Genomic DNA, 23,101 nt, shown 5'->3' with positions numbered 1-23,101 from the left:
TATGGGGTGGCACCAGGGACTGAACTCACAGCTTCCCCCAGGCCAGGCAGGTTCTCCAGCACCTGGCCACTTCCCTGACCTGCCTCTTGTTCAATGGAGGTGAAGGTGCTTTTCGGCTTATTTAAAAGTACCCATGGGGCTGGGACGAGGCTGCGTTCGAGAGTGCCTGCCTCCCCGTGGAGGCCCTGGGCGTGGTCCTTGGCACGCACACAGTCCTATGGGACAGCAGAGCAGATGGCACAGGTCACGCAGCTCACAGGTGTGCGCCGTGTCCTTCCTCCCCCTCGGGCTGTGGAGGCTGGGGGCTATTCCCTCAGGTGGTCCTGCTCTTGAGGAAACCTCTCTGGGGAATGGTCTGGCTGTCCCTGAGCCTGACGACGTGAGCCAACAGTGGGTTTAGGTTCCATCTGGCTTCTTTGGTTCCTTGCACCAGGGTCATGTCTAGCACGAGGCTGTGCCTTTTCACTTGACCCTTAAGGATTCCACAGGGGAAGCATGGTTCTGTCTGCAAGTCCTACAGAAGCAGCTGTCAATGTGTGTGAATGTGTATATGTGTGTGTATATGTGTGTACAGATTCTTGTGTGTCCGAATTGTTCCTGATCATAGGTTACTATGAATAAAGCTGACGGTAACCTTATCTGTGGTGCCCAGTGGTCACATGTGCCCATTTCTCTGGGGGCTGGACTGAGGTGTGGTGTTGATAGAGCACAGGGGGCCTGTGTTTGGTCTCAGGAAACAGGTATGAAAGCATGAGGTCCTGCCCTGGGACTGATCACTTTATACAGTAGGTTTTACCATTTGATCTTTTTTTGGGGGGGGGGGGGAGGGAAGGGTGCATGGTCACACCTGGCCATGCTCAGGAGTTACTCCTGGTTCTGCTTTCAGGAATTACTCCTGGTGGTGTTTGGGGGAATATATGAAATGCAGGGGATTGAACCCAGGTCGGCTCCGTGCAAGGCAAATGCTGTATATGTAAACACTGTATATGATTGATCCAGCTCTTGCCATTTGATCTTTAATGGCCCATCACATGTTAATAGGTTTTTGAAATAAAGCATTTAATTTTGAGATCATTAGATGTGTACGTACAGCTGTAAGGAATAGACTAGAGAGATGAGTGTCCCCTTTATCCAGTTTGACTCAATGGCAGCATCTTGAAACGTAAAGATTCATGTATTGACTTTCAGACCGCCATCTCTTTCAGATTTCCCAGTGTGTGTGTGTGTGCGTGTGTGTGTGTGTGTGTGTGATCTCTTTCAGATTTCCCAGTGATGTGTGATGTGTGTGTGCGCCATCTATTTCAGATTTCTCAGTGGTGTGTGTGTATGTCATCTCTTTCAGATTTTCCAGTGGTGTGTGTGTGTGTGTGTATGTGTCTGTGTGTCTGTGTGTGTGTGTTTGCTTGTGTGTATGTGTTTAGTCCCATGCCCTTCCATCTGGGCTCTACGGCTCTGTCAAGACCCTGGACAGCGCCAGTACCTCCAGCCTCTCGGCTCCACTCCCTGCCCTGCCCTCAGCCTCCAGCTCTGTCCACTGTTCTCCTACTCTCCATGATTGCCGTGACAGGAAAGTGATGTTGATGGATTCACACAGCCCTGAACCTTTTGAGATGGACTTTTCCATAGCAGAGTCGCAGAGGGGTTCTCTGGAGATCCACCCAGTCTGCTGTGAACCCAGAGCTGGTCCCTTCTGGGGAGATGTGGCTCAGTTTGTCGCCTTCCTCAACTGCCCAGAGGCCCCTGGCTTCATCCCTGGCACCCTGAGTTTGTTTTCCCTTTGCTGATGATGCTCTTGCTATAGGTGGGACGCCATACGTTGGCTATTTACTCTTTATAGGGTATTGCTTGTGCCAGTGAAGCAGCTGTGAATGTGTGTGTGTCTCCCTCTGTGTGTGTGTGTATGTACAGATTTTTGTGTGAACATAAGTTGTCATTGGCAGGTGTCCATTTCTGCCACATCTATGTTTAGGGAAGCCCAGGCCATAGTTCCTCTGCTGAGAACATTTTGATGCAAATATTCTCTATGATCTGGAGGCCACACCTGGCTAGGCTCAGGACTTACTCCTGGTTCTGTGCTGAGAGATCACTCCTGGTAGGCTCGGGGGACCACATGGGATGCTGGGGATTGAATCCAAGTTGGCCATGTGCAAGGCATGTGCCTAATCCTTTGTACTACCTCTCCTGCCCCAGGAGGTCTTTATTATGACCACAGCACCCCACCATCACCACTCCAGCTTTTACTCTTTTTGTTGTTTTTTTTGGGGGGGTCACACTTGGTGGTGCTCAGGGCTTACTCCTGGCTCTGGGCTCAGGGGTAGCTCCTGGTGGCTCAAGGGACTATATGGGTGTTGGCTTGTGCAAGCAAACGCCTGACCCACTGCACTCTAACTCCTCCAGCCCTTGTTTTTTAAAATTTTTTTTAAATTATTTTTTTCTTTAATTTTTTTATTTTATAAGGTAGTTTATAATATTCAATTACAGTTAATATTCAAACACCAATCCCACCACCATTACACCTTCCCACCACCATACTTTGGATGTTTCCATCCCAAACCCCAATCTTTGTCCCAAAGCAGAACTGAGAAAATATATTTTGTATTGTTTGTAATGAAAAACCTCTGAAAATGCTACAAAAAAAGTATCCTTAAAGGAAAGAGTGTGAAGACTGTTCTATTTCAATAGGAGTCATTAAGACCTTCTATAAGACAGCCCTTGCTTTTGAAGATCTTAACCCATCCCTGTGTAGCCCAGGTCTGGTAACAAGTCAGAGGAAACAGGCACTTCACCGTGATACGCCTCCCTTTGGGGGTCCCCACAATAACGCTAAGGTGGGGTCCCCAACTTGAGGGCAAGACATTCCTGCATCAATTCCCTTTCCTCCTCAGAAGCAGCCAGCATCAGTGAGGATTCTGGGTTAATGCATCCAGCTCCACACAGATCGATGCTTGGGAAAATGTAGGGTGTGTTTATTCATGGTGCAGAACCAGACCTTGGATGAAGCAGCAGAGACCCCTGGAGACCCCATTCTCCTGGGAGAGGCTGCAGGCTCTGTCAAAACTTGTTTTCTTGCTTCCAGCAAGAAATTACATCTCAGCCTGGAAAGGAAGATAATGAAAAGAGTTTCTCTCTCTCTTTGTTTTGGGTCATATGCCACAGTACTCAGGGACAACTCCCAGCTTAGTCCTCGGCAGTCAATCCTGGAAGTACTACAGGGGAAGGGGAATGGAACCCAGGCATGCTAGTCTTTTTAGCCACGTCCCTTCCCTGAGAACTGCCCCTTCACTGGAGAGACAGACAGGGTCAGAGCGAGTGGCATTTTCAACATCCTGAAGAGAAATCAGTCCCCAAATGGTTAAGAAACAACCCTGAGCCATGCATTATTCACCCTTCTGCATAATGCATGCGGGCCTGGCCCCTGTGCCAGGGCCATTTGCTGGTTCAACCTTGGCCTCAAATGTCAGCCCACTGCTTCGTGGGCATCCTACCTCCTCTGCATCCCCCTTACCGCTTGCTCTCCGCTCCCTCCTCCTCCAAGGCTGAGCCCAGAAACCCACCCAGGATAGAGGTGGTCCTCCCCCCTCTGCCCTCTGCAGCTCTGTGGGGTTCCGATCAAACATTTACAACCATCCTCTCACCTTGACTCTAGGCCGTATGATTTATTTAGCTTCCACTGCCTTGCCAGTCACTTGGCATGCACCATTGCACTGAACTCGCATTGAACACGAGGCAGATTTTCTGTTTCTCAAATTTGAGTCGAGGAAACTGGCTGAAGAGAACTTGGTTTCCTCCAAGACAACACAGGGTGGAACAGGCAGAGTTGTGATTTGTCCACAGGAGGGTGATAATTGTTATTCCCTTTCTTCGTGAACATTCTCACCAGAAAGTGATTTGTTTGTTCTGTCTTTACAAGAAGCCGATGAACTCTTTCTGCGTCCTAGTCTGCTCAGTTGGGTTCTTTTATCCCTTCTGCTTTCTTTGGTTCTAGTTTGCTCTTCCTTTTGCAGCTTTCTGGGGTGAATCCAAGTTTCTTGCTTTTTCTATGTTTGGTCTTTCTGCAGTTAATGCCGGGTCAGAGAGATAGTGCATTGGTTAAGGCACTTGTCTTGTATGTGGACAACCCTAGTTCAGTGATCCCCGACCTCCCATATGGCACCCCCTAAGCTCTGTCAGGAGTGATCCCTAAGCACAGAGTCAGTAGTAATCCCTGAGCATCACTAAGTATGGACCTCCCAAAACCAAACAAAACCAAAACCAAAAATGCCACCCCCAAACACCCCCAAAAGACAGAAGACCCCTAGGAAGGTCCATTTAAGCTTGGTGTCTCTTGCTTTGTAGAAGTTTATCATTCTAGTAAAACTATTTTCTGATCTTCATGGTGGCCTGTTGTCTGGCAAAACACAGGATACAGCTGAATAGAAAAGGAAGCGTTGCTGTCACGAAACACCTTAGTTTGGGAGGGAACGTTCATCTGTATGGGCTGGGGAGTAGCTTGGAAGAGGAGAGAGAGAGAGAGAAAGAGAGAAAGAGAGAGAGAGAGAGAGAGAGAGAGAGAGAGAGAGAGAGAGAGAGAGAGAGAGAGAGAGAGAAAGAGGAGAGAGAGTATCTGGGGCGGGGGAGGTGGTCCTGGTTTGACGCCCAGCAGAGCTAGGGTAACATGACAGCATGACAGCTCATGCATATGCTGGTGGTTTCCAGGAAACTCCTGCATATTCATGAGAGAGAAGGGTGCAGATAAGCACTCAAGGAATGTACAATGAACACATATCACATGACAAAGTATGGCAGAGAAGCGCCCTCGTGGGTGTGTTTTTGAGTAGGGTGATAAAGGAAGGACACTGAGATCTCAAAGGGCATGACCACGTCTCCACTGGCCAGCCCTGTCCACCGAGGGCCTGGGGTCCCTAGCTGTGCCAATGTGTTTTTAAAACCCCACTTTGGGTGCATGGTGCTAGCTTGCATGCAGCCGACCCGGGATTGAACCCTGGCATCCTGTATGCTTTGCTGAGCCCCACCAAGAGTAACTCCTTAGAGGAGAGCCAGGAATAAGCCCTGAGCACCGCTGGCTGCAACTAAAACAAAAAGTAATTATATTTTAAAAAATGTTGTTTAAGTTTTGCTTTAACTGCCCATGGTGGTTTATGCTTTGGCTAGAAACCACTGAGGAGTTGCAGATGACGCCACCCAGTCCGTCCTGGTTCTGGGGATAAGGCAGGGTGACCATGAATGCACTAGCTGGTCTCGGTGACCAAGGATCGAGCCTCCCCATCAGAGCCCTGCAGACTTGGGGGCCAGTTCTGGACTGTATGGGAGGTTTCTCCCTGTGCACGGGGGGGAGGGAGTGCTGTTTTTTTTTGGGGGGGGCATTGTTTACAGGGACCACACCTGGCTATGCTCATGGACAGCTCCTGGCTCTCAGCGCGGGACCCATGTGTGGTAGTGTGGGGATTTGAACCCAGGTTGTGAAGCACCTTAACCTTTGTACTGTCTCTCTGGCCCCAAGAAGTGCTGTTCTCAGGGCAGGAGAGATCATACCTGGGTAAGGCATGTTCCTTGCATGTGGCCAGCTCTGCTTTGATCCTTGTCTGGTCTCCTGAGCACAAAGCCAGGAGTAGCCTCTGAGCACTGCCAGGCAAGGTCCTACCTCTCCCCTTAAAAGTGTCATTCTTGGCTCTGAGCTCCCTGTTGGGCTGAAGTGTGTCATTGTTGGCTGCTCCTCCCCCTCATCCCAGGTAGGGAAGGTGGGTGCCAGGAGGGACGAGTGGGGAGAGGAGGACAGCTGGGTTCACAGATGTCAGCAGACGCCTGTGGGCACAGAGGAGGTCTCAGCATCCCTGGCTCCCACCAGCCAGGAGCCAAGCTTAGGGCTTTCAATGCTCTGCAGCGTCGTCTGGCTTGCAGGGCTGGGAGTCTCCCAGGGCGCGCCCCAGGACTGATGAGAGAAGTTGACCCGTACTTCAGGAAGTAACTCTGGTGATGGGAAGAGGGATCCTTGATCCTGTGCCCCCAGCGCTCACCCCTCCCCCAAAGTCTTGGGAGATACTGCAGCTGCTCCAGTGGTAGCTGCTGAAGTCACACAAAGGTGAGTTTCCAGATCTGTGATTTGCCTTAAACGGTTCCAGCAAACCAAACCGGAAAGGCAGGGGGGCGAAGGGTAAGCCCGTCAGAAGAGTGACAGACACACGCTTGGAGTCAAATAACTTCTGTCATCCAAGATGTTAATAGGGGAAAGAAGCAAGAAGACAATGTGGCTGAACCCTCTGTTTCCTCTTCTCCAAAATGAGCATACACATATATCTCCAAGGGTACTGAGATAAAGACTGGTTTTGCAAATAGGGTGCTTTAAAATGAAGCGGCTTGGGGCTGGAGCAATAGCACAGTGGGTAGGGCATTTGCCTTGCACGCGGCTGACCCGGGTTCGATTCCCAGCATCCCAGATGGTCCCCTGAGCACTGCCAGGAGTGGTTTCTGAATGCAGAACCAGGAGTAACCCCTGTGCATTACTGGGTGTGACCCAAAAAGCAAAAAATAAACAAATAAATAAATAAAATTGAAGCAGCTTGCATCTGTGTAAGGTCAAGCTATGAACAAAGTGAAGAGAGTCGCATTCTTTTTTTTTTTTTTAGGTCACACCCAGCGATGCGCAGGGGTTGCTCCTGATTCATGCACTCAGGAGTTACTCCTGGCAGTGCTTGGGGGACCAAATGGGATGCTGGGAATTGAACCCGGGTCGGCCATGTGCAAGGCAAACACCCTACAAGCTGTGCTATTGCTCCAGCCCCTGGGTCGCATTCTTATTGGCATGTAAGGCTGATTCTGGAAATTGGCGAATGAACCATGATAGGTGACAACTTGGGAAGCCAGGATGCAAGTGGCTTCCCTGCTGCTACATCACTGACTCTGACAGAGCCCTGTGTGGTCAGAAGGTACTCAGATGTGGAGAAGGAGATCCAGAGAAACGCAGCCTGGGTCCCTGGGGCAGGCCGGGGAAAGGCTTCTCTCTCGGGCGTGGGTACTTACCCGGACACCCATGTGGGGCTTCTGAGTCCTCCCTCTGTGGGTTACCCCATGTTTGACAGGCAGGTGAGGAAGATGATAAAAGACACAGGACACCTGCAGCCCTTTGTCCACAGAGCACAGAGGCATGAGGCCTTCAGAACAGCCTTCAGGGGCTGGAGCAATAGCACAGTGGGTAGGGCATTTACCTTGTACGCTACTGACCTGGGTTCGATTCCCAGCATCCCCTATGGTCCCCTGAACTCCGCCAGGGGTAATTCCTGAGTGCAGAACCAGGAGTAAACCCTGTGCATCGCCGGGTGTGACCCAAAAAGCAAAAAAAAAAAAAAAACCCCTCAGAACCAGCCTTCAGAACTGGCCTGAGAGTGGCTGCTGCAGGTCCATGAGGAAGGGTCAGGGTGGTGTGAACTCAGAACGCTCCCACCCTGCCCATGCCCCAACTCCAGGCCCCGGCCTCAGCCCCTCCCACAGGGGTTCAGGATGGAAGGAACAACCGACACTCCCTTGAGATGGTCGGGGGACCATACGGGAAAACTCGGCCGACCCGAGTTCAACACAGCTGCCTGCATTTTAATTTTTTTTTTCTGGGGGTTGTTTTGAGTCACACCCAGCGATGCTCAGGGGTTACTCCTGGCTCTGCACTCAGGAATCCCTCTTGGTGATGCTCGAGGGCCATGTATGGTGCTGGGGATTGAAACTAGGTCAGCCTCCTATAAGCAAACGCCCTCCCTGCTGTCCTGTTGTTCTGGCGTCCCATTTTAATTAATTAATTAATTTATTTTTTGTTTTGTTTTTCAGGTCACACCCAGCGATGCTCAGGGGTTACTCCTGGCTCTGCACTCAGGAATCCCTCTTGGTGATGCTCGGGGGACCCTATGGGATGCTGGGGATCGAACCTGGGTCAGCCGTGTACAAGGCAAATGCCCTACCTACTGTGCTATTGCTCCAGCCCCTGAAGGCTGGGCCTCATGCATGAAAGATCTGGCAGAGGAACCCAGGCATGCGGGTCCCGAGGCTGAGATCTCCAAGCATGCTTGGATTGGGACTGGGCCTTCTCCATCCAGACCCCCATCTTCCAGTAGGTAGGCGTCACACCCAACAGCTGCCGCCAGCACCAGGTTGGTCTCATCAACGGCCAAGATATAGAGACTATAAAACCCAGCTCCCAGAAGCATGCGGCCGCATTTGCAGCCGCGCGGCATCTTATTTTTTTCCTTTGGAGAACCTGGAAGGCTACCAAAAGTATCCTGCCCACATGGCAGAGTCTGACAAACTTCCTGTGTTGTACTCAATATGCCAAATACCAGTAACAATGATGGGGGTCTCATTCTCCTAATTCTGAAAGAGCATTGAAATGGCTCTTTTAAAATCTCAGGGCTAGGAAGAAGAAGACGTTATTGGTGCCTGCTCAAGGAAATCGACGAACAACAGGATGATCATGATTGTGATGTTATGTATTATATATATATATAAATATAATATATATTTATATTTATATGGACTGGAGCGATAGCACAGTGGGTAGGGCATTTGCCTTGCACGTGGCTATCGGGTTCAATTCCCGTCCCTCTCAGAGAGCCCAGCAAGCTACCAAGAGTATCTTGCCTGCATGGCAGAGCCTGGCAAGCTCCCCATGGTGTATTTGATATGCCAAACACAGTAACAACAAGTCTCACAATGGGGACGTTACTGGTGCCCGCTGGAGCAAATCGATGAAAAACAGGTGCTACAGTGCTATAATATATAAATACAGTGCAACAGTGCTATAATATATAAATAAATATTATGTGATATAGAAACATAATATATTAAAAACACAATATATAAACATGATAATATAATATATGTCACACTATAGCACTATAGCACTGTCTCCCGTTGTTCGTTGATTTCTTTAAGTTGGCACCAGTAACGTCTCCATTATGAGACTTGTTGTTACTGTTTTTGGCATATTGAACATGCACAGGTAGCTTGCCAGGCTCTGCCGAGCGGGCGGGATACTTTTGGTAGCTTGTTCGGCTCTCCGAGAAGGATGGAGGAATCAAACCTGGGTTGGCCGCGTGCAAGGCAAACGTCCTATCCACTGTGCTATCGCTCCAGCCCTGTAGAAGTCATAAGGGGACACAAAGATGGTGACCTTTGACATAACACACACACACACACACACACACATATATATGTTTTGGGGACACACCCAGTAGTGCTCAGGGCTTACTCCTGGCTCTGCACTCAGAGCTCACTCCTCGCAGGCTTAGAGGACCACCTGGGGTGCCAGGGATCAAACCCGTGTCGGTGGTGTGCAAGACAAGCGCCCGACCTGCTGTACTGCAGCTCTGTGGGCCTTTGCTGTTTTAACCACTGGACGTGCAGTGCGTGAACAGCTCTGCAGGCTTACGACTCTGCTCCCACTGCCTCCTCTCCCGAGGGTGCCGACTCAACGTGCACAGCCGGGAGGAGGCCGACAGCTCACCTGGGTTGACCGAGGCCTGGGATGCAGAGGTTTCTGTGATGTTGGAGTCCAATCATAGCTCTTCACTTGCATGATGTTTGAACAAAGATTTTGCTGGAAAATCGTGTGTATGTGTGTGGCTGCCGCCAACTGAGGGAGGGGGAGAAACTGGAGTGGGGTGAGGAGAGCCAGGGATATTGGTTCATTAGTCTCTGATGAAGCCTTCAGTCCCCCGAGACAGAAGACAGTTTATTCAGCAAGCCTGAGATATACTGATAGTAATGTTAAAAAAAAAAAAAACTGTTCATGATGTGATGATTGAGACACAAGCTCAGGCAGAACATGGGAGGGGGTCCAGTCCCAGCCGCATCTCACTGTGCCCTCCTGCCCCCTCCCAGATAGGGAGCTCTGCAGATTACGATGTAGATTATTATGCAGTCATTCATTCCAGCCAGAGGGGCCCCTCTGGAACTCAGTCCCATTGGCCTCTCTGGTATGCAGAACAGGTTCTTGAAAGCTTCCCCTTTTTTTTTTTTTGTACTGTTTGCCTTTTTTTTTTTTTAATTTTTATTAGTGAAACACCATGAGGTACAGTTGTAGGTTTACAAATTTTTGTGCTTGGGTTTCAGTTATACAATGATCGAGTACCCATCCCTCCACCAGTGCCCATTCTCCACCTCCAGTGCTCCCAGTATCCCTCCCACCCCCCATCCCTCCCATCCCACCCTGCCTCTGAATTTATGCATGAGGGGGAAGAATTCTTCGTCTCCCTTCCCCCTCCCCTAGCCCCCCCCCCCCCCTCTTGCCTTCTCTTTTTGTTTAGCAATGACTAAGGGTTATAGGCTTATTTGTGATGTCTGGGATCATAAAAGACAGTCACCGGCATCGAACCCGGCATGTGGAGTGGAGGTGCTGGGGCCCAGACTCGGTCTCATACCTGCAAGGGAGATGCTTTGCCCCGGGCCACTCTGGGTCCCACCAGGGTGAGGGGTTCTAAGAAATGCACCTCTGGGCTGCAAAGCTCCCCGTCCTCTCCACTCTGCCTCGGGGCCTCCTTGGTGCTCCTGGCTGCTGCACTGCTGACTCTGCTCTTGGACCCAAGCTCAGGCCCCTCCCGACTCTTTCCTGGGGAGCTGGACAGTCCAGGGTGCCGTGAACACTGCCAGGGAGCCCTGGCGGCAAAGCTGGACTCCTCGGGGCGGGCGTCAGGGACTGTGCGAGGCCTGAGAGCTCGGTCGAGCCTGCCTCCTCCTCTCTAACATTGCCATGATTTCCAGCAGCCTTTGACCACACGGTGCCCAGCTTCGGGGGCCTGTTTATACAGAGCTCAGCATCCCGCATGCAGACGCTGCTCTGTGAGCAGGTTCAGGGCCCCTGCATCTCATGAGGGGGGGAAGGCCATGGATAGCGTTTCTGGGGTCACAGGTCTCCAGGGCCAGCCCAGAGCTGGGCACTGCCAAGGCTCCATGGCGCCAGGACATTGTTTGGTTCTGGTCGAGATTTCTCTCCTAACCTTTGGCCAGTGTCCAGCTTCCCTGGGCGGGGTGGGGAACTCGAGGCTGCATAACTTCATGGCCTTGGGTCCCGGGAGGCCAGACTTTGACCCCCCAATCCCGGTCCCAAGACGGTCAGGATGAGGACAGAGGCAGGTGCGCGGGGCTCCCCTGGCCTGTCGGGGCCCCCAGACTCCCCGGGAGGGGTTTCCAGAGGGAGGTGACAGTGGTCCTGGATGGTGCTAAGTCGTCCCTGCAGCCATTCTCGGAGTGGGAATCTCTAGCTGCCAGTGGTGCCCCCCCAGCCACTTCCCAGTCTTGTGCTTCCTGCCTCACATTCCCTGAAGGCCCCCCTGCAGATGAGCACTGACCGGAGGAGGCTCGGGTAATCAATCCCCTCGTCTCCCGGGAGAACGATCAAGTCTGAAGTTAATTATAATTACGGACAACTGCAGCGGGTTGTCATAGAAACCCGAGGAGCGCCTCTGTCTGGGGACCGAAGCTTCTTGACCCGCAACAGCAGCCGGGGACGGAAGCACGCGCCTTCCCGCCCTCCTCATCTCCCGGGGTGCGGAGGATCTCGGGGGTGCTGGGGCGGGGGGAGCCGGGGAAGCACGTTCATCACCTGCAGCTGCAGGAAGTCGGAGCGCCCTTCACCCCTGCAGATATCAGCTCCCCATCTCCTCCTGTCTGTGCTGCTGCTTTTTTTTTTTTTTTTTTGCTTTTTGGGTCACACCCAGCGATGCTCAGGGGTTACTCCTGGCTCATGCACTCAGGAATTACTCCTGGTGGTGCTCGGGGACCATATGGGATGTTGGGAATCGAACCCAGGTCGGCCGCGTGCAAGGCAAACGCCGTACCCACTGTACTATCACTCTGGCCCCTGTTTTTTAGTTTTTGTCATTTTTTTTTTGTGGTGGTGGTAGTGGTGTGTGTGTGTGTGTGTGTGTGTGTGCTGGGGGGCAGGGGGCAGGTGTTACTGGGATATCTGGCAGTGCTCAGGGGTTACTTCTGGTCCTGTACCCAAGAGTTACTTGTGCCGGTGCTTGGAGTAACATATGGGGTACCAGGGATCGAACCTGAGTCAGCTGTGTGTGTGGCAAATGCCCTCCCTGATGTACTATTGCTGCAGCCCCTGTCTGTGCTTCTTATCCACAGCAGCGGGGGCTGGGGGATGCGTTCAGACCCCATGGGTTGGGGCAGACCCTGTGCCATGGAGGGTGACCCAGAGAGGGCAACCAAGGGCTTTGGGTCACCCTTCTCTGTGTGTCCCCAGTCAAGGAGCCTCCCCTCTCTGAGCCAATCCTGTCCCACAGAAGACCCTCTTCTAGTGGGCACTGAAGATGAAGTGGGCTGAGTGCACGTGGCGAAGGTCAGCCCTGCCCATTCCTCTCCCCCCATTTCTCTGCTGCTCCAAAGGTGTTCGGGGGTGAAGAAACTGAATGTCGCCTCCTGCTCACCATCTCTGGCTTTGGGCTCTGGACTCAACACTCACCAGCGAAAGGTGGGCGGGTGTCCCCAGGCTGGCAGCCTTTTGCCTCTCAGTACCCTGCAACTCACTGGGAATGAAAATTCTTTCTTGTGGCCGGAGTAATAGCACAGTGGGTAGGGCATTTGCTTTGCACGCGGCTGACCCGGGTTCGATTCCCAGCATCCCATATGGTCCTCCAAGCACTGTCAAGAGTAATTCCTGAGTGCAGTGCCAGGAGTAACTCTTGAGCATTGCTGGGTGTGACCCAAAAAGCAAAAAAAAAAAATCTTTCTAAGTACCAGGAGGTTTACTCCATGGCTTGGAGGCCAGCTGCACATGCTAGGGGAAAAGGCAGCTCAGATAGAGAAGGGAGCACCAAATAAAGGGTGTTGGGAGGATCCTCCCAGGATGCTGAAAGTAGATTATAGACCGAACATGATTGCCACTCAATGCCTCTTTTGCAAATCACAGCACCCAAAAAGAGAGAGAGAGAACAAAAGGAAATGCCCTGCCACAGAGGATGGGGGTGGGAGGGTTACTGGGATCAGTGGTGGTGGTGGAGAATGGGCACTGGTGGAGGGTTGGGTACTCGATCATTGTATAACTGAAACCCAAGCACAAAAATTTGTAAGTCTACAAATGTACCTCATGGTGTTTCACTAATAATAAAAAAAAAATCTTTCTCGCCATTGTGTCTTGGTGCAGCCCCTAAGGTTCAGCGAGGGTGTGTGGGAGCAGCATGACTCCTTTTAGTGGTCCGGACGCTGCTGTGGTCGTCATCCGGGACGTGGACAGGCCCTGATGGAGCCTTAGGCTCCCCAGCAGAGCGTCCTCCCCCAGAACTGTGTGATCCTGGGTGCCTGGCTTACCCTCTCTGCGCCACTGTGGATGACGATGAACAGGGTCGTGTCTGCGAGAGATCATAGAGTTGGGGTAATCAGAGTGGGAACGGGGGCGCTCGGCCTGTGGCAGGAGGCCCCATGGGGGCTGGGAGTAGAGTGGGCTCTGGAACGCAGTGCTTCTCAAACTGGGGTGCTGCGGTACTCTCTCCTACCACAGCCGCTGGTGGGCCTGCAGGTGCTTTAGGAAATCTGCTGTGCCTCTCGTCCATGGAGATTGAGGTTTGGCTTTGGTTTGGTTTTTAGGCCACACTTGGCAATGCTCAAGGGTTACTCCTGGCTCTGCACTCAGAAATCGCTCCTGGCAATGCTTGGTGGACCATATGGAGTGCTGGGGATAGAACCCAGGTCTGCTGCGTGCAAGGCAACTGCCATCCCCGCTGTACTATGGTTCTGGCCCCCATTAACCCCTCCCTGGGTCAAGCAGACTCTTGGGGGAAAGGCCCTGAGCGAGTCAGGGTAATCCTTGGGTGCTGAGGGCCGGTTTCTCGAGCGCTTGTGTTCTGTTGGGGGGACTGGGAGGACTCTCAGCTTCCCCCACCCAAGCAGAGGAAGCCAGACAGTGAGGGGCTACTCTGGGTCAGTTGTGCGCCAACCATTTTTTTCCGGTTTTGGTATTGTTTGGTGGTTTGGTGATGCTCAGGGGTTTCTCCTGGCTCCACTCTCAGGGATCACTCCTGGCGGTGCTCAGGGAACCCTATGGGATGCCGAACCCAGGTCAGCCACGTGCAAGGCAGAGCCCTCCCCACTGTGCTGTCGCTCTGGCCTCTGGTTTCATTGTGATAGGTGGCGTTTGGAGGAGGTGCTTTGGACCTTGAACCCCAACCTCACAGCTCTGATACCCCTCCTTCTTGGGGGTTAAAGCCCTCATTCAACAACCCAGCACTGGTCAGTACATTCCTTGGCTTCTCGGCTGTGACTTGGGGTACCCGTGCCTTGCTGTTCTCTCCACAGGTCTCCCAGAGATCTCAGCTGGACACTGCCCCAGGTCCCCTCAGCCCACCCCTCATCGGTCCTCTGTCCCCTCCCCAGCCTGGTGACTCCTCCCATGCCTGTAGTTGGCAGGTGGGATGTGCAGTCTGGATGCACATATAGATCAGAAGAAGCCAAGAAGTCCCCCATCCCAGGGATGGAGCGGTAGCACAGCGGGTAGGGTGTTTGCCTTGCATGCAACCGGCCCAGGGTTGATTCCCAGCATCCCATATGGTCCCCGAGCACCGCCAGGAGTAATTCCTGCATACATGAGCCAGGAGTAACCCCTGTGCATATCGAGTGTGACCCAAAAAGAAAAAAAAATCTGGGCAGGACCTTCTTGTGGCCTCCCACAGGGCAGACACCAAGTGCCTCAACCTCCCCATTGTGCTGTCCATCCTGTTGGCATCCCACACCCCTCTAAATCCCAGCAGACCCAGAGCAGCAGGGCATGGCTGGGACTCCCTGAATTTCAGCCAAGCCAGCAGTGGGCACAAAGCCACCTCTTTCCACCCCCCGGGGAGGGACCAAGTCTTAGCAGGGCAAGAGATGGCGTCCATAAAAACAGAGGTGCCAAGTGGAAGATCCCAAAAAGCCTGAGGTGCCAAGTGGAAGGTGCCACAAAACCAGACACGGCAGGCAGAAAGACCCCGGCAGTCAGCAGGACTGGGCACAGGCTTGGCTGTCCCTGGAGAGATCGTCCGGGGTCAGCGTGTGAGACCAAGAGGCATCTCACAAATGAAGATAAATTTAGTGAACCTTCAGCCCATTTCAGTGCTTAATACAAAACATAAACACATTAAAGTCATTTCAGAATCTGGAGGAGTTTGAATAATTCAGTCCCATCATTTACTCCAAAATGCCTCATTTCATCTTCTGAGTCATCTCAGAGGGGAAAGAGGAGAGAGATGCATGTTGGTGAGTAACTTGGGATTATAACCAGCAGCTTGGGCAGTGCTGCAGGGACCCAGCTGCTGGCTCCCGGGTGGGGTGTGGTCTGAGAGCAGCGTCTGGACTCAGCCCTGAAGTATGTCTGCTTGGGCAAGACAGAGAGGTCCTAGAGGGCGGGGGCAGAGGCAAAGTCCTTGTCTTGCCCAGCTCTTGGGTGGCTTATCTGAGGCACAGAAAGAATGACTCCAGGGGCTGGAGCGGTAGTACAGTGGGTTGGGCATTTGCCTTGCACATGGCTGACATTTTATGTGGGTTGATCCTCGGCATCCCATATCATCCCCCAAGGAGTGATTCCAGAGTGCAGAGCCAATAGTAACCCCTGAGCATCGCCGGGTGTGACCCAAAAAGAAAAAGAAAAAAAAAAGAAAGAAGAAAGAATGACTCCAGCTCTGCGTTCCAGCAAGGACCTGGGTGTGAGGATGAGGGTGACCACCAGTGCGTGGAGCATTTTGGTGATACCCAGGAGGGTGGTATCCTTCCTTAGGGATGGATAAGCTTCCTTAGGGAAGGCGGTATCCTTCCTTAGGGATGGATAAGCCAACTTATCCCACTCTACTGACATCCTCCATGACAACCAGGACAGCCTCGCGTGGAGCAATGTCTTGGATAGGGACGGTTGCTTGCAGCCCCTTAAACAGCCACCCTTCATCCTGTCTCTGGGAGTTTGGGATGTTCGTGTGCGTTTCCCCGCCGACTCAGGGCGTTGGGGCCTCCTTCCCACTCCCAGACAGGCAGGCGCCCCGGGGTTCCACAACCTGGCTGTTCCTGTGCCTGGGAGAATACCTGGGGTGGACATTCAGGAGACCATGGCCATTGGGGAGACTGCTGGCCTGGACCTGGTGCCTAGTGGGCCTGGTATACGAGAACTGGATGTAGTTCCAGCCAGCAGAGCCCTCACCATGCCTTTGTCCAAGGATGAGTCAATGCCAGTTCTGACTGAGAGGCTCAGTCAGGGGCTGGGGAGAGGGTGGGACAAACACTGCCATGTGGTCCACTGGGGGAGGGGGAGTGCTGGCCGGACTGGAACTGTGTCCCAGCCAGACCCGGTGAGGTGGGCGAGGATGGCCGTCTGGACATGGAATGGAAGAACAGGGCGGGGGGCCTGGAAGGGATCCAAGGTCACAGCCCCGTGGGCCACCGAGCTGGGAGTCCTGGGGAACTTCCCTCTGTGGCCACGTGCCTCAGAACACCCCACACAGACATGAGTTTCCTGAGGAGAGGCACTGGATCCAGGGAAACCAGATCTGCTTGTCCCGGAAATAAAGGTGGATGAGGGTACGAGACACCCCAGCTCCCTTGTTCTTTGTTTTGTTTTGTTTGGGGGCCACTCCCTGCAGTGCTCAGGGGTCACTCTAGGCTCTGCACTCAGGAATCACTCCAGGGACCGTCTGGGGTGTGGAGAGTGGAACCTGGGTCAGCTGCTTGCATGGCAAGGGCCCCAGCCGCTGTCCTATGGCTCAGGCCCTGGTCCCCTCGCTTCCTGCTGAGACACCTGAGCCAGGTGAGGCCAGAGCCAACTTATCCCCGAGGAAAACATCCCCCCGGGCGGGCCCCTCAGCCTCGCTGCCCTTTGCTGCTCAGCATCTTTTCCTGGCCCCGCCCACATTGATCCTTTTCCACCAGTGCCGGTCAGTGCCAGGGCATCCTGGGAACAGGTGCTCAGATCCCCTCCCTCAGGGAGACCCTCCAAGCACCCGACTGCATCTTCTCAACCTCTGTCCTCACCTTCACATGAACATCTGTCAGGGAGCAGAGCTTTGCAGGCTGCCCCGGGCCTCAGTTTCCCCAGATGAGATTCTGATCCAGAGGACCACCTGGCAGCCCACTGAATCCTGCTGTCCTGGACCTGAGCACCCCTGGTGGGGACCCTGCCACCAGGGGGGTGGGGCATGTCTCAGCATGACCGGCCCCTTGCCCGGAGCCAGCTCAGACAATAGCACACCACTCCACTCGGCTTTCTGGAAACTTCCTTGCCACTTGCTGCAGATGTAGAGAAGTCGTTGGAAGTTGCTCAGGCCTGCAGCCTGGCGCAGACGCCAGGGAGAGATGCGGTTACCTGGTAGGCATGCTGCCCTGCCTTGGCCCTGGGAACTGCCTGCACCAGGAGAGGGCAGCCTGGCTCTCGCAGACGCTGCTCCACAGAGTCCCCTAAGCCTCCACTGGCTCATTCAGTGCATGTTGATTTATTCTGTTCTATTTACTGGGTGGGATGGGGAGGGGGGGGTCTGCTCCCAACCAGTGATCTGGATGCCCCCCCCCCCCCGACCGGCTGTCCTTGGCCATTAGGACTGTCCCTTCAATGTAAGGGCCCGAGGATGTGGTGCTGCTCAGGCCCTGCCGTGCTGGGGACACTCAGTCTCCCTGATGGGTGTCCAAGACCACACCCAGAGATGCTGGGGGTGGGGGCGAGGGGTGGGGGGACACCAGCCTCACTGCTGTGCTATCTCCCAGCCCCACATCAAAGCGTTCTAGGGGCAAGGTCGCTGTGGGTCTAGGGGTGGTGGACAAACCCGCCTGGCTGCCCATGTTTGCTGACAGGCCGCTTAGTGTCCCCGTGCCTCAGTTTCCCCAGTTGTAACAGAGAAAGCAGCACGATCTCTGCTCACGGCTTTCCCCTTCCCGTTTGCTGTCAGCAGGGAATGGAGCCCTGAGGCCCCCTGGCCTGGAGCTGGGACCGCCACTTGGCAGGGGGCCTGCAGGGACAATAGCAGTGCCAGTGCCGCCAGGACCATGCTGGGCGGGCACGTGACCTCGTGTCCATGAGGCCAGTGCCGGAGACTGAGTGGCCCCTGAGTTCAGGTGTCAGGGAGGGACGGAGGGTCATGTCCTCAGCAAAAGCCTGTCTCCCCTGTGTTTCGGAGTCTGGTACTGTTCTCCAGGGACACGGCAGGACAGAGGTGGGTGTCTCCTGTGCCCCCCAGACCATGTGTGTGGGTCTCTGACCACGAGGACCCCACCCCAGCTGATTTCCTGAGGTATGTGGTGCTACCCATGCTGAGGCCCTTCTCTCTTGTGAATCTAAGCCCCCTCTCAGCCTTCTAGCACCGTCTCTGCCCTCTGCCCACCCCAAATCAACAGACCAGACCCTGTGGCTGCAGCCTGTCTCCCTGTCACCAGAAAAGTGGAAAGATGGTAGAGAGATGACATTTTTGGGGGGGGGGGTGTCCATAACCAGTGATGCTCAGGACTTACTGTGCTCAGGGATGAGTCCGATGGGCTTGGAGTGCTATATGGGGTGTTGGCAATCGAACCTGGGACACCTCTTACGAGGCTCTGTACTATCACTCCAGCCCTTTGACAGTTGTCTTTTTTTTTTTTTAATTTTGCTTTTTGAATCATACCCAGTGATGCTCAGGGTATTCTCCTGGCTCTGCACTCAGGAATCACTCCTGGTGATGCATGGAGGACCATACGGGATGCCGGGAATCCAACCCAGGTCAGCCTCATGCAAGGCAAACTCCTCCTTGCTGTACTATTGCTCCAGCCCTGGACAGATGACTTTTGTCCAGGACTTGGCCTCCTCCTCCTCTGGCCACAGAGCCCAACCTCGAGGGGGATGTGGGTCAGTGATGGTTATGGGAACCCAGAGAGGTGCCTCATCTAGCCGACAGGACCCGAGAGGAGGCATTGTGGGGGACAAGTGTCACACATGTAATGAAGCACAGGGATGAAGAAGGGAAAGTGGGAAGGGTGGGAGGGGGGCTGAGGCTCTGCGGGGGGCAAGGGTGCAGCCTGGCTGTCCGCAGGCTGGTGGGGACCGGCCTGGGAGGAGCAGCCAGGCCGTCAGAGACCGGATGCTAATGGATGGGAGCCCGCCTGGCTTTGTGCACAGGCCCGCAATGACTAATTGGCTTAATTACCCGTTGCAGCACTGCGGTTCTGAGCGCGTCCATACAGACAGGCAGTCGTGGCTGGAGTCAGACCAGGGGCCGCTTTCCTTGCAGGCAGCAGCCCCTTCCTGTAAGAACAGAGGGCCCAGGTGGATGTAGGAGCCACCGACCGACAGGCACCAGCTGGGCACATTTGGGTTGGGGCTGGGGGGGGGGGGTCCTGGCTGGGGTCCCGGAGCCATTGACCAGGGCCCCAGCCCTGAGCCAAGTCAGAAGCTGCCCCTGCTCTCTGCTGGAGTCCCAGATGGTCCTCCCCCTGGAACTGCCCTGTCCGTCCTGCCTTCCTTACTGTGTCCTCCTGGGTCCAGGCTCTTGTTCTGCCAAGGCAGGGAGTTAGAGAGCATGGAGGGAGCACATGCAGGAGGGGCCCCCAGGAAATTCTGGAAAAGTCTGAGGAAGCCGGGAGTGGGATCCTGCGGTGGTTCTGGCTGCTGCCCATGGGATCTCAGCTTGAACCTGACTTTCTCGGCCCCGAACACAGATGCACACATGCACACACACTCACACATATGCACACACACGCACACATTCACACACGCACTCACACACGCACATGCACATGCATAGACACATATGCACACACACACACTCACACAAGCTCAGGTACAGCTCAGAGCATCCACGCAGCCGTTTGTGACGATCCCGTTTTCTCCTTCCTGGGCCCGGGCCTTGAAGGTTGGGGCAGGCATCTGTTCTATCACTTTCCCGGTTCTCACTTCAGACAGCGAGGCAGGAAGAGAGACTGAGAAGGGAGACGCACCTCCGTCTCCGGGTTTCGGCGGGTCGGAGTCTGGAGAAGGCTCAGGGCACAGATGTGGGATGAAAAGCATCCTAGAAAGCCAGACAGAGCTCCAGCCCGCGGCCCAGAATCCGCTCCTACGTATTCACTGTGGGAAGTGCTCATAATAGACACGCATAAGGTTATTCAGAAGGGCTTTATCCGTGACACTGGGGAGATTTAAGCCACAGAAAGCACCCATTGATAGAAGTATGAAAGGATATTCATGGAACGCCAGGGTTGGAAAGCTAATGAGTTGCAAAGGGTACGTGAAAAGATAGCTAGAAAGCTAGAAAGCGGCACATGTGAGCCTGAAGAAGCGGCTGGAGTCAGTGGCAGGTCAGGGGGGGCGGGACGCAACATTTGCCTTGCACGCTGCTGACCCAAGTTTGTTCTCCAGGATCCCTGAGCACTGCCAGGAGTAACTCCTGGGTGCAGAGCCAAGAGTAACCCCTCGGCATCACCAGATGTGGCCCCCAAAACAAAAGGAAAAGCAAAACAAAACAAAAAATATCTGAAAAGGAGGCAAAAAGCACGGGAGAGGGGTGAGTGAGAAGGTGTGACCAGAGATCCAGGAGGAGATAACACAGAGAACAGGGGAGAGGCGGGAGTCACAGACAGACAGACAGACAGACACCAGCCTTCAGAGCCAGGAGCCGCAGCAGTTCCCAAAGAGAACAGATGAGCAGACGTCAGCAGGCACTTTACCGTGGTTCCAGGAAGAGCAGGCACGCACAGTACAGGCGCCCCTCCGAGGTTTGAGCAGGTCCCCTCTCTGATGGGTCACGGCTACGTGATTCTCAGGACACAGACGTTGACTGGACATCGGTGAAGGTGAAGCTGCGAGACACCCAGGATCAGGAGCCGATGCATTCCACTTCCCTTTGCTGTGGCGGCGGTTGTGGACTCACAGATTGTGAGTGAGTTTCACATGGGCCGTGATGTGGGCTGGTGCTGGGGGTCTAACTGTCAGACTCACACCTGAGAGATAGGTGGCCTACCACAGAGCCACAGTCTAGGCTTGAGAAGATCTTCATTTGTTTTATCTTGTTTTTGCTTTTGCATCACACCTGGTAATGCTCAGGGCTTACTCCTGGCTCTGTGCTCAGGGGTCACTCTTGGCATAACTCAGGGCATCATATTGGGTGCCGGGCATTGAACCCTGGTCTGCTGCATCACTCTGGCCCAATCAGATTTTTTACAGCAGCTGTGAGTCAGGTTACCCTCTAAGAACAGCAAATAGATAACACAGCAGAAATGGAAAGAAAGCAACATCAAACTGAACCCTAGGGCAGACTAAAATAGATAAGGATGAGGGTCTCAAAAACATTTTCAGAAAAACAACTAAGGAACAAGAGACTTTCACTAAAGGGGCCCACACATGCACTTTGGAACTGGAAAGATTCAGATTCAGGGGTTAATGCACTTGCCTTGGGCATAGCTGATCTCAGTTTTCCCCACCCCAGTATTGCATATGGTCCCCAGGGCATAACCAGAAGTGACCTCTGAGCATTTCTGAGTGTAGTTAAAACAAATAAACAAACAAAACAACCCAAAAGAATTAAGAAGGAAAAAGCCTTCAGAAGGAAACTCTATCCCCTCAATGTGTACAAAGTAGGGTTCATAATCTGCCCCCAGGATAACCCTTTATGGGGTCCTCTCCTCAGTGAATGAAGACTCTGATTATGCATCATCTTTTGTGTGGGGGTGGGGTGGGAGGGGAGGTATACCTAGCAGTGCTCAGGGCTTACTCCTGGCTCTGTGCTCAGAGATCACTCCTGGAGGTGCTCAGGCCACTATATGGGATATGGGACTCCAAGGATCAAACTCAGCTTGGCTGCATGCAGGGCAAGTGTGTATTACCACTGTATCACTGTCACTGTCATCCCGCTGTTCATAGATTTCCTCGAGCAGGCACCAGTAATGTCTCCTTTGTCCTAGCCCTGAGATGGTAGAAAGTGCCACATTCGAGGCTCTTTCAGGGTCAAGGGAATGATTTTTTTTTTTTTTTTGCTTTTTGGGTCACAACCAGCGATGCTCAGAGGTTACTCCTGGCTCATACACTCAAGAATCGCTCCTGGCAGTGCTCGGGGGACCATATGGGGTGCTGGGAATCGAACCTGTGTCGGTCATGTTGGCTGCGTTCAAGGCAAACGCCCTCCCCGCTGTGCTATCGCTCCAGCCCCGGGGGAATGATTGTTACTGCCACAGGGAGTTTCCCAGACTCTGTCCTGCGGGCAGGATACTCTTGGTAGCCTGCCGGGTTTTTCAAGAGTAAGAACTAGATAATAAGAGGACTAGATAAAACTCACCAGGAGCTGGGTTTTATAGTCTCTGGGTCTTGGCCATTGATGGGATAACATGGCGCTGGGGGCAGTTGGTGGGTGTAATGCCTACATACTGGAAGATGGGGGATCTGGGTGGAGCAATCCCAGTCCCGATCCGAGCAGGCTTCAAGATCTCAGCCCTGGGTCCCACTTGCCTGGGTTCCTCTGCTGGTTCCTTCATGTGTGAGGCTTGTCTGAATGTGTGGAGAGTGGTCTTAAGCATGGCTGTGGCTGGTTCTGGAGGTCTTCGGCTGCCGGGGCTCTGCTTGGGGCAGGGAGGGAAACTCGACCTGCCCCCCTCCAAGGGGTCCCGGTGAGGACAGTCAGGCGTGGGGGCAGGAGACTTTGGTGTATTACCAGTTATATAATATCCACTGATAATCTCTCCAGCCCTGATTATGCATCATTTTTATGCCGCCCGCCTAACCCATTCTGAGACCCATTATCCGGGTCTCCTGAGTATCTCTGAAGTCCATCCTCTCCTCTTCACCTCCTTAGCTTCTAAGCTGATGCCGTGTTTTGCTCACCTACTGCAACCAGCCTTCAGGCACCCAGATGCCAGTCTCCCATTCACTCTCCTCCAGCTTCCTGGCTGATCTTCGTGAAATACAAATCTGATCCTGTTGTCTCTCTGAAACATGAAGTGACCTCCCACTTCCTTTATAAAATAAAAAATTTCTAGTCGAATAAGGAAGGTCTAACCCAGCCAGTTCTTTTCCATTTCTCAGATGCACCTCTGCCTCCTCACACTGCCACGCCTCAGGACTCTGTCTCTCTTTTATGCTGTCACATTTCCAAAATATAGAGGGGGCCTTCCCTTCCTCCTTTAACTAGTTGATGACACCCATCTTCCAGAT

This window comes from Sorex fumeus, unplaced genomic scaffold, assembly GCF_029834395.1.
Source record: "Sorex fumeus unplaced genomic scaffold, SorFum_2.1 ptg000006l, whole genome shotgun sequence".
Classification (NCBI taxonomy): Eukaryota; Metazoa; Chordata; class Mammalia; order Eulipotyphla; family Soricidae; genus Sorex; species Sorex fumeus.
The sequence above is the reverse complement of the archived record's forward strand: the minus strand, read 5'-3'. Positions refer to the sequence as shown.